At 42.4% G+C, this 9843-nt stretch overlaps 1 long non-coding RNA gene across 1 annotated transcript; it reads left to right on the forward strand.

Annotated features, from left to right (window-relative positions):
* The first annotated feature begins 4412 nt into the window (after positions 1-4412).
* On the forward strand, positions 4413-9843 carry LOC110741776. The gene is made up of 3 exons (XR_002518609.2): positions 4413-4807; positions 8308-8439; positions 8626-9843. It is a non-coding gene; the product is annotated as an uncharacterized LOC110741776 (long non-coding RNA).

A 9843-nucleotide genomic window follows, 5' to 3' on the forward strand; every position in this document is an offset into this window, starting at 1 on the left:
ACCTTTTCTTATACCCCCTCCTTCTGGAGTTTAGGCACAGTAACTGATCAGTATTAACGTTAAAATAGAGATTACACAACTGACAGAACAGACTCTTTGTGGCAATAAGATACCAAATCATAAACAAGACTAAGGCCATGCAAGGCAAGGGTTAAGTCATATCTGCAAGCCATGAATCTTGCTACATAGCATTCTCATCATAAAACATTACTTTCTGCTGACTCCAAGTTTTAGACAGAGCCTTTAACCAATTGCAAAATAAAGACTCTCTGAATCTACCTATAACCCGAAGTCCCCACTTCAAGATATCCCACCTTTTCAGGCCAGACCAACGTGTACCTTCCATTCACTGATTTATGTGTTTGCCTGTAATTCCGGCCTCCCTAAAGTGTACAAAACAAAACTGTAGCCCAACTTCCTTGGGTGCACTTTCTCAGGACCTGATGAGACTGTGTTTCCCTAGGCTTCAGTCATTCATATAGGCTCAGAATGGAACTCTTTAAAATAACTTACAGAGTTTGACTTTTCTGTTAATAGTAGCAATCTGTAACCAAATTGCTGTAACATTGATATAGGAGTTAAGAGGAAATTATCTAGGCAGATAGTGACATTACTGGAGTCCTCAGTAAGGTTTTTTTTTTTTAATGAAAAGCAGCCCCCAAATCCTTTTCTAACAAAGAGCAGCCTGTAAAATTGAGCTGCAGACATAGATAACCAAGCTGGAAGCTTGCACGGGTGAACGCTGGCAGAGAAAGCTACTTGGGATTAGGCATGTTCAAAATGGTGGCTCCATCTTTCCTTCTCCCTTTACCAGCCACTTGTACAGTAAGGAGCAGGCAAGATGGTGCTGGTCAACTAGAAAGCCCATTTGCATAATAAGATTAGGGTGGAGTGGCCAGCCTTCCCCATGCGCTATGTATACATCACACCTGATGGAACCAACCTGTGAGCCCTACATAAATCAGACACTGCCTCCTCAAGCCTGCCTATAAAATCTAACGGACTCCGCCACCAGCCAGTCTTTTTCCTCTGAGGAGCCCCTCTCTCTTACTAGAGAGAACCATTTTCCTTTCTCTTTCTTTCTCTTTCTTTTGCCTATTAAACCTCTGCTCCTAAAATCCTCATCTGTGTTCATGTCCTAAAATTTCCTGGCACGAAATGACGAACCGAGGTATTTACCCCAGACAATGCGGCCACTTCAACATGTGCACTGGTCTCCTATGGAAAATGTTGTAATCCTGCTAAAACTTCTCTGTCTCTGCCTACATAAGTGAAACCTGAACTTCTCCATCTTGGAAACACTAACCCCCGTCATCTGGAGTTGATGTCTCCCAGGTGGCCATCTTCAACTTTTGGGCTTGAATAAACTCCATACTTAGTCACATTTTCTGAACCTTATTATTTAAAATTGACTTAAAGCCTTATCTTTTACCCAACATTCACCCCTCCCATCTTTGCTTTTTTTATTATTTTGTGTATTATTTTTACCTCATCCTGGACTCCCCAAAGGCAACCCCTCCCATCTTTAAAGCCACCTTTGCAAAGGTTATGACTGACAGAAGCCTGGCATAGCTGACTCCATCTCGCTGCTAGCCCCACAGGCTGGCTGTCTTCGCTCATTCCTGGACATAGGCCAAGCTAATCGTGGGAGTAATTTAGTTTATAGTCTAACTTTGAAACAAGGATGATAATAGCTTCTCCCTAAAACTAACTTCCTCCTTGTTCAGGGACTGAAAACACCTTTGTAAAACTAATGAAAGGCCACAGGATTAAGATTATGGGCGGGGCCTGAAATCTGCTAAAATTTAAGCATAATTTCTATAATCCCTTACTGCTCAGCAGTCATGTGGCCAGGGGTCATAAGATTTGTGAGTTCCCCAATTGCTCCTATAGATAACATCACTATTGTAGAACCTAAGAATGGCCTTTTGAGGTGTTTTTCAGATTGACCCCACCTGGACCCAGGTCTCCTGATTCAACCGGTCCTGTGGCCCCCTACCCAGAGGTGGACTCAGCACACAAAGACTGTTTTCCATACTTCTATTATTACTGGTGGAGGGTGTCCAGGTTCTTGGCATCTTGAACAAAGAATTGGACAAAACACACCAACAAAGCAAGGAAAGAATGAAGCAACAAAAGCAGAGATGTATTGAAAATGAAAAATACACTCCACAGGGTGGGAGTGGGCCTGAGCATAGGAGCTCAAGAGCCTGGTTACAGAATTTTCTTGGGTTTAAATACCTTCTAGAGGTTCCTTTTGGTTACTTGGTGTATGCCCTATGTAAACGGAGAGGATATTTCCTGCCATAATGGAAGCGTTTCCATTTGATTTAGTTCTAGGAAGTCAGTGTGAATTGGCCTTATGTTCCCTGCCTCCAGACCCTGTTCTCCTGCCTCCCTATGATTGCATCCCCAACCAATCTGCAGCACCCATTCTCTAGTCCAGTGCCCACCAAACTACCTTTGAAAAACTCTAGCTTCTGAGCCCGTGGAGAGAGTGACTTGAGTTCTCCCATGTGGCTGGCCTCAAGTTAATCTCTTTACTGCAATACCATGGACTCGGTGAACTGGCGTTGTCTGTGCAGTAGCAGGAAGAACCTGTTGGGTGACTACATCTTTTTTGGATGTACTAGTCTTCCACACCAAAGAGAAGTCCCAGTATCCTGGTCTGGTCCGTGTCCTGCAAATTCTGATGCTTTGGGTGTTTTAAGGATTTCAAAGGCTTATTTCTCAGCTCAAGAGACTGGTGAGATCTATAACCACACGTATTTGTAGTGTTTGTGTCTTTGGTTTCCTTACTTTGTAATAAAGGAATTTCTTTTCTCCAACCTTTGCTACTCAAAGTGTGTCCATCAACTGTGGTAGTATTGGCTGGCCTAACCTGGGAGCTTGTTACAAGTATCAAGACTCAAACTTCATCCCAGACTTGAAGATCCCAGGTGATCATATGCACACTGAAGCTTCAGAAAGTCTGTTCTAAACAACCAGATGAGGCCAGGGATGGTGGCTCATGCCTGTAATCAAAGCACTTTGGGAGGCTGATCACCCAAGGTCAGGAGCTTGAGACCACCCTGGCCAACATGGTGAAACCCCATTCCCACAAAAAACCACACAAAAGTTAGCTGGGCATGGCGGCAGGTGCCTGTAATCTCAGCTACTTGGGAGGCTGAGGCAGAAGAATTGCTTTAACTTGGGAGCTGGATGTTGCAGTGAGCCAAGATCATGCCACTGCACTCCAGCCTGGGTGAAAGAATGAGACTCTAAGAAGAAAATAAAAATAATACTCTGATGTTGAAACTTTTCTTTGAGTTAGTCCTTCATCCTCAAATGACTTTAAACTGACCTTCATGGAACAAACATTTAATTCTGACAAGCATCAGTGTTTTGCCCTGATGTAATTCACAGAACACCCTTCTGTATGATTCTGGTTCCATGGGAGCTATTTTACAGTTCTGTAAATCACTGTAAATCACCCGCCCACTCCACAGTGTAGGATGCAAATTATGTCCCGTCTGCTGGAGGTTCAATTAACTTCCCTCCCACTGTGGGAAAACCATTGTGCCTCAATTTGCATATCAATCTTCGTACAACTGATCCATAAATTTGCTCTTTGGAGTTTCTTTTAAACTGGCTATAGTATTTGTCTGCTTCCCTCATGAGTAAAATAGAATCTTCACCATGGGTTCATTTTTAATATCTGTATGAGAGTCATGATCTTGTCTTTTTTGAAAACTACCATTTAACAGTGATGACTACCTTTCTTCTCTTAGGTTATAGAGCAATGCTTCTACCTCAACACCACTGATGTTTTGAGACAGATAATTCTATGTGGTGAGGGCTGTCCTCTGCATTGCAGGATGTTAGCAGTCTCCCTGGCCTCTAGCCACTAGATGCTCCTAGCACTGCCTCCCGCCAAATGTCTTCAGACATTGTAAAATGTCCCCTCAGGGGGAAAATTACTCACCCACTCCCCAGGTTAGAACCACTGGTTTATCGTTAATAAACACGACAACACTATTGAACTAACAGAGAAAATGCAGTTACAGAAATAGCACATTACTTTTTGATAATGAAGGAAATAAAAATATTTTACCCTAAAATACATTTCTTTGACATATTTCGAGATGGCTGCCAGAGAGCCAGCATACAGAAGTAGCCCTGCAAAGCTGTCTTTTGTGGGGAAAATTTGCATCTACAGAGAATCTGCATAGAGGAAGCCAGGCTCTCACTTGTCATAATCCAGGAAAGATGAACTAAGAATCTGTCAATTTTAAAGGTCTGAAAGAAACATTTAGCATCTATTCTTTCTGAGGGCTGCTGCCTGTGGTTTTATTTACATAACAAGACTTTCTTTGCTAGCCAGCTCTCATTCCCCTCCCCTCCCATAACCAGATTCATCACCATAGCCTTGTTTTGACCAGGCTCTGAGCTCACACAGAAGCTTCTGCAACCCATTGGTGGGTTGGGTAATCACTCTGTGATGCTCCCCATATTTTGTATGCTTTTCCTCCAATTCATCTGACTTTTGTAAGTTGATTTTTCAGTAAACCTTCAGAAGAAGTTTTCCTTCTGCCCCTATAATATTTTCCTAAAAATAGAGGAATGAGCAAGCTGCTGGGAATATCATGTTTCACACATTATGAAAGGTCATGAGCAGGAGGAAAAACAAATAATACTGAAATCCAAAACACAAGCCAAGTGATACCACCTTTTGGCAGAAGTCCTTGGCATAAGGGCAATTTGGAGGCTGTAGCACCCTCAGGTCCTGAGGAACTGGCTGGGGGAGGCCACTGGTTACCACATGAAGGTAAGTGTTTGCTTTGGGCTTAGATGGAATGAAAGAGGCTGAATGTCTGAGGTTGGTGCTGTGGGTGATATTCCTGAGCTTCCCTGTCTCCAGCCGTTCCTACCCCAGGAGACCCCCCTGGACAATAGGTTGATTTAACATGCATTCATTCATTCACTCAGTTGCTCACTCATTCATTAGCTGACTCTTGACCAGGGGCCAGGAGCTGTGTGTCTGAGTGAGGGAAAAAGTGAAATCGCCTTTGCAAATGTTATGACAGTGACAGAAATCTAGCAGGGCTGACTCCATCTTGCTGCTAGCCTCACAGTCTATCCTTGCTCATTCCTGGGTGTGGGCCAGCTAACAATGGGAGAAATTTAGTTTATATTTTAACTTTGAAGTGGGGATGATAATAGTCCCTCTCTGAAACTAACTACCTCCTCGTTCAGGGGACTGAAACCATCTTTGTAAAACCAGCGAAGGCCACAAGATTAGGATTATGGAAGGGGCCTGAATCTGCTAAAATGTAGGCATAGTTTCTTCCTTCCTCCCTGCCTTCCTCCCTCCCTCTCTCTCTTTTTCTTTCTTTCCTTTTTTCTTTTTCTTTTTTTTTTTTTTCAGTCTCACTCTATCACCCAGGCTAGAGTGCAGTGGCACTATCTCTGCTCACTGCAACCTTTGCCTCCCAGGTTCAAATGATTCTCAGGCCTCAGCCACTGGAGTAGCTGGGATTACAGGCATGTGCCACCACACCAGGGCCACACTGTGGCCCAGGCTGGAGTGCAGTGGTGTGATCTCAGCTCACTGAAACCTCTGCCTCCCGGGTTCAGGTGATCCTCCCACCTCAGCCTCCAGAGTAGCTGGGACTACACACATGGGCCACTATGCCTGGTTAATTTTTCTATTTTCAGTAGAGATGGGGTTTTGCCATGTTTCCCAGGCTGGTCTGGAATTCCTGGGCTCAATCAATCTGCCCACTTTGGCCTCCCAAAGTGCTTGGGATTACAGGGGTGAGCCACCACACCTGGCTTGTAGGCATAGTTTCTATAATCCGAATCCCTTACTGCTCAAGAGTCATGTGCCAAGGATCACAAGATTTGTGACTTCCCCAATTGCTCCTATAGATAACATCACTATTGTAGAACCTAAGATTGGTTTTTTTGGATGTTTTTCAGAATGACCTCACTGAGACCCATGACTCATGACTCAACTAGTCCTGTGGCCTCATGAAGGAGTGGACTCAGCACATAAGGGCCGTTTCCACACTCTGATGATTACATCCCCAACCAATCAGCAGCACCCATTCCCTAGTCCCCTGCCCACCAACTATATCCTTGAAAAACTCTTCCCTTTGAGCCTTCAGGGAGACTCATTTGAGTGATAACTCCAGTTCTGTCATGTAGCCAGCCTTGCGTTAATTTAACTATTTCTTTACTGCAATACCACAGTCTCAGTGAATTGGTTTTGTCTGTGCAGCAGTCAGGAAGAACCATCGCGCGATTACAAAAGGGGTACAGAGGTAGAGATATGTTCTTTCTAGGGAGGATTCAGTCTACTGCTATAAGAATAGGGATGTGGTCATCATAGCAATGATGATAGCGTTTATTGAGTGCTTTGTGCTCATTGTGTATGGCCCTTTAATAATGCTCAGAGCAATTATAAGAGGTAGGAATGATTGCTCTGCTTTCCATATGAGGAAATTCAGGAAGGCTAAGTAACTTGTCCAAAATCACACAGCTTAGGACAGAGCAGGGACTGGAATGTAAGCTGTGCTTGGTCCACTCTGTTAAATCACTCTCCCTCCCCCACTCCACCCTCTGTAATAGACACACAATCATTCCACCAGAGCACAGAGCACGCAGGCTAAGAGAGGAGAGCTTCTTGAAGGAGATGACATTTGAACTGGGCCTTGAAACATGAGTACTCATTCATCAAACATTTATGGGGCAACTTCATGGCTCAAGGACCCTGCACTGTGAATTTAAAACTAGGCTTTAGGCCAGGTATGGTGGCTCATGCCTACAATCCCAGCACTTTGGGAGGCCAATGCAGGCCGATCACCTGAGTTCAGGAGTTTGAGACTAGTCTGGCCAACATGGTGAAACCCCATTTCTACTAAAAATACAAAAATTAGCTGGGTGTGGTGGCGTGTCTGTAGTCCCAGCTACTCAGGAGGCTGAGGCAGGAGAGTTGCTTGAACCTGGGAGGCGGAGGTTGCAGTGAGCTGAGATGGTGCCACTGTACTCCAGCCTGGGAAACAGAGTTAGACTCTGTCTCAAAAAAGAAAACAAAAAGTAAAAATAATAAATAAATAAAACTAGGCTTTCACTCTTTCAGATTTTTGCCATTTAAGAGTCTATTTCCTATCCTCTTCCATTTTATGTGTAAGTCGTATAACTCAAAATTGGTGGTGGTGGGATGGGGTGCTATTGTGAATAATGCTGCAATAAACATTCATGCACAAGTCTCGGTGTAAATCCTTGCTTTCAGTTCTTTGGGTGTATATCCAAGAGTTGAATTTCTAGGTTATATATTAATTCTATGTTTATCTTTTTTTTAGTAACCACCAAACTGCTTTCCACAGCAGCTGTATTGTTTTGTATTTCCACCAGTAATGCACCTGCATTCTAATTTCTTTACATCCTGTCCAATATTTATTTTCTATTTTCTATTTTTAAAAATAATAGCCAATCTTGTGGGTATGAACTGATATCTCATCGTAGTTTCAATTTGCATTTCCCTAATGACTAGGGATGAATATCTTTTCATCTGCTTATTGATGTCTATTCAAGTCCTTTGCCTATTTTTTAATTGGGTTGCTTATTTTTTGTTGTTGTTGAGTGCTTTATATTTTCTGGATATTAATCCCTTATCAGACAGATGACTTGCAAATATTTTTCCTCATTCTGTGGGGTTTGTTTTTTACTCTTTTGATAGTATCCTTTGATATGCAAAAGTTTTAAATTTTGATGTAGTCCTATTTATTTATTTATTGAGAAGAAGTTTCACTCTTGTTGCCCAGGCTGGAGTGCAGTAGCGTGATCTCGGCTCACTGCAACCTCCGCCTCCCAGTTTCAAGTGATTCTCCTGCCTCAGCCTCCTGAGTAGCTGGGATTACAGATGGCTGCCACCATGCCCACTAATTTTTTTTTTTTTTTGTATTTTTACTAGAGACAGGGTTTCACCATGTTGACCAGGCTGCTCTCAAACTCCTGACCTCAAGTGATCTGCCTACCTCAGCCCCGCAAAATGCTGGGATTACAGGCATGAGCCACTGCACTTGGCCTGTTTATTTTTCATAGACGATGCTTTTGGTGTCATACCCATGAAATCATTGCCAAATCTAATGTCATGAAGGTTTTCTCCAGTGTTTTTTTCTGAGTTTTATAGTTTTAGGTCTTATATTTAGACCTTTAACCCATTTTTAGTTAATTTTTGTTTATGTTGTAAGGTCTAAGTTCATTCTTTTGCATATGGATATTGTAGGTGTGAAAAAAAGTATTTTTCTCTACCCATCTTAGGTTCTCCAGCTGGGGTCCTGCAAATAAGACTGGACAATGGCAGATTAACAGAGGACCAAACAGAAGTTCATTAACGTGTTCGTTGCACAAGCACACATGGAAGCGCCTGGAGATGAATTACTCAAAAAAGAGGTTAGGTCATGGTTTCAAGTATCTTCTTAGGCTAAAACGAAAGGGGCTTTGGGCTTCTGAGTTGGGGAGGCAAGTTATAGAAACAAGACCAGTGAAATTATCATTGTTTAGTAAGGTATGTTATACAGATTTAAGGTGGTGCCATCTCCATTGATTAGAGTAAATGTCCTTTTCTTTCTGGTATAGGAGACTCAGAAGTCATCTCTGCAAGGGGAAATTTCCTTTAAAAAATAAAAGAAAAACTTGCATACTGTTTTTAGAGCTTTTCCTGTGTCTGTGTGTTCTCATTGGCCTTAGCTTGAGACAATCCACATGCCAAAAAGGCATATTTGTGGTGGCATAATGCCACACTAAAATCTAGTGCCCTTTAGTGTCCAGCTTTTCCAGCATCATTTGTTGAAAACACTGCCCTTTGCCCAATTTAATGATCCTGGCACCCTTGTCAAAAATCAATTGACCATATGTGCCTGGTTTATTTCTGGGTTATCTATTCACTTCTGTTAGTCTATGTATCTGTCTTCTTGACAGTACCATATTGTTTTGATTACTGTAGCTTTCTAGTAAGTTTTGAAATTAGGAAGTGTGACTTCTCTAACTTTGTTCTGCTTTTTCAAGATTGTTTTGGCTACTCGGTGTCTCTGAGATTCCATATGAATTTGGGGATGAGTGCCACTACTGGTTTTAATGATGTAATTCCTAGGGTACTTTCTAGTATTCAGAAGTTCAGCTCTCATTTGATGCTTTGAATTCTCTCTACTAAATCATTATCAGGGCTCAGAAAATGCAACCCCAAACTTCTTTGAATTGAAGATGATGGGGTGGATCTCAGAAGCAAGAAGGTTACCCCAGCCTTTCTGTGTGACAGCTGGACATAAAGGAATTCTCTGATCTACCTTCCCTGGAAGGAGATCTTAAGACCCTCATGTGCAGGTGGCTTGCCCTGTACCTGGAGGAAAAGACAGAGAGGCCAAGAAGTACCTGAACAGACAAGCCTTGCTGAGTTCCCTACAGTTTAGTACCATTAGGTCATACCTGCTTTTTGTACAATCACATTTCTATATGACTGTCCATTCTTCATAACATCCAAGCATAAAAATATACTTTTCTCTGGTTCTTTGGGTCTTCCTTTCTGAAGGTTCCCATGTCATGTAAAACTCTGTTAAATAAATTTGTTACCTTTTCTCTTATTAGCCTGTATTTTGCTATAGGGGTGTCATTTTGGTGAACTAAGGTAGCGTGAAGCTTTTTATCATTTGAAGAAATACAGGTAGCAAACAAGGGAGCAATAAGCAGGTTTCTATTCCTATTGTAACTCCTATTATAAGAGTTTTAAATCTTTTTAGCCCTGGGAACCATTTTCTAAACATGGCCCCAGGATCAAATCCATGCCACACTTGCACGGGC

The sequence above is a fragment of the Papio anubis genome, chromosome 19, assembly GCF_008728515.1.
Source record: "Papio anubis isolate 15944 chromosome 19, Panubis1.0, whole genome shotgun sequence".
NCBI classification, from domain to species: Eukaryota; Metazoa; Chordata; class Mammalia; order Primates; family Cercopithecidae; genus Papio; species Papio anubis.